Source organism: Populus nigra, chromosome 4 (genome assembly GCF_951802175.1).
Source record: "Populus nigra chromosome 4, ddPopNigr1.1, whole genome shotgun sequence".
NCBI classification, from domain to species: domain Eukaryota; kingdom Viridiplantae; phylum Streptophyta; class Magnoliopsida; order Malpighiales; family Salicaceae; genus Populus; species Populus nigra.
Window position 1 is genome coordinate 19,429,210 of NC_084855.1, and position 2,243 is coordinate 19,431,452.

Sequence of the window (2,243 nt, forward strand, 5' to 3'; positions counted from 1 at the left end):
TTCTTCTTGTATCTAACTTTGTTTCTTTTGTTTTGTTTCTTTTTCTATTGTTTTTCTTTTCTTCCTTTTATTCTCTTCTTACACGTGCATGAGAGTGTGGTCACGTACATTAAGTGGTAGACTTTGTAGGGTATCCTCATCATTTTCAGAAAATATGGCTGAAGAAGATAACCAATCGCTTCATAATGAGAATAATGAGAATATTCGGGTTAGAACTCTTAGAGACCACATGAATCCCACAAGAACAAGTGCACCCTCATGCATAGTTTTTTCTCCTGATGCATCTCATTTTAATTTTAAGACAGACATTATTCAACTTTTACCATCTTTTCATGGCTTAGATTTAGAAAATTCATACTTGCATTTAAGGGAATTTGAGGAGGTTTGCAACACGTATAATGACTCAAATTGTAGCATGAACACCATTAGATTGAAGCTTTTTCCTTTTTCATTAAAAGATAAAGTTAAAACATGGCTACAAAATTTGAGACCTGGATCCATTCGTACTTGGGATGAAATGCAACAACAATTTTTAAAGAAGTTTTTTCCATCCCACAGAACAAACACTTTCAAAAGACAAATCATTACTTTCTCTCAAAAACCAGGAGAAACATTTTATCAATGTTGGGATAGGTATCGAGACTTGCTTAATACTTGCCCCCATCATGGTTTTGAAACATGGAGATTAGTTTCACATTTTTATGAAGGGTTAACTCCTAGAGATAGGCAAATGGTTGAATTAATGTGCAATGGAACTTTTGAGGATAAAGACCCTAATGAAGCAATGGAATACCTAGACTTGCTAGCTGAAAATGCGCAAAATTGGGACACCACAGGTACTTATGAGGCACCAAGTATAACCCAACCTCATACATCTAGTGGAGGTATGTACAACCTTAGGGAAGATCATGACCTCCAAGCCAAGTTTGCATCTTTAGCTAGAAAGGTTGAGGTACTAGAATTAAAAAAGAGTGGTCAACTAAAATCTGTTCAAGACATTGCATGTCAAATCTGTGAAACCAATGAACATTCAACCAATGACTATCCAACCTTACCTTCTTTTAAAGAATGTCTCTATGAACAAGCCCATGCATTAAACAGTTTTCAAAGGCCCAACCATAACCCATATTCACAAACATATAACCCTGGTTGGAGAAATCATCCAAATTTCAGTTGGAAGAGTGAGAACAATAATGCTCAAACTTCACAGCCATCGTTTCAAGCACACCATAATTTCCAAAATTCTCATGGATATGCACCTCCTTATGCTCCCCCTCCTAGAAGAAATCTTGAGGAAACATTGCATGCATTTATAGAAAAGCAAGAGGCAATTAACACTCAACTTGCTCAAAGCATGACAGATTTTAAAGATACTCTTGCAAAGTTCACATCTGCTCTCAGTTTCCAAGAGAAAGGTAAGTTTCCATCTCAACCACAATAAAATCCAAAGGGGCAATACAATGTGAATGCAAGTAGTTCGGGAAGCCAACACATGGATCACGTAAAATCAGTCATCACTCTTCGCAGTGGTAAGGTTATTAAAAAACCCATTCTTGAACCTTGTGAGAATGATGATGAATGAATCTCTGAGAGTAAGGAAGGGCTTGAATCTGATCATTGCAACGAAAAGACTGATTCTCCGCCAGCACTTCCATTTCCTCATGCCATGACCAAACAAAGGAAAGTCAATCACAACTCTGAAATCTTTGAAACTTTGAAACAAGTAAGGATCAATATACCTTTGTTGGATACTATTAAACAGGTTCCTTCTTATGCTAAATTTTTGAAAGATCTGTGCACTGTGAAGAGAAAACTGAATGTGAAAAAGAAAGCCTTTTTAGCCGAACAAGTAAGTGCCATTCTTCAGAACAATAATGATTTGAAATATAAAGACCCTGGTTGTCCTACAATTTCATGCTTTATTGGAGAACATAAAATTGAAAGAGCCTTACTTGATCTTGGAGCTAGTGTGAATTTACTTCCATATTCAGTTTTTCAAAGTCTCAATCTAGGTGAGTTAAAACCAACTTCTGTAACTCTTTTACTTGCCGATAGATCTGTAAAAGTGCCTAGAGGAATAGTTGAAGACGTGTTAGTACAAGTCGATAAGTTCATTTATCCTGTGGATTTTATTGTCTTGGACACACAACCTGTTGAAGCATGCAATTCATTTCCTGTTATTTTAGAGCGTCCATTTCTTGCAACTTCTAATGCATTGATTAATTGTAGGAATGGACTAATGA

The 2,243-nt window shown here is 36.2% G+C and overlaps 1 non-coding gene across 1 annotated transcript; it reads right to left on the reverse strand.

Annotated features, from left to right (window-relative positions):
* Positions 1–565: 565 nt before the first annotated feature.
* Positions 566–672, reverse strand: LOC133693026 (small nucleolar RNA R71). Its single transcript, XR_009842043.1, has one exon. It is a non-coding gene; the product is annotated as a small nucleolar RNA R71 (small nucleolar RNA).
* Between the last annotated feature and the right edge of the window lie 1,571 nt (positions 673–2,243).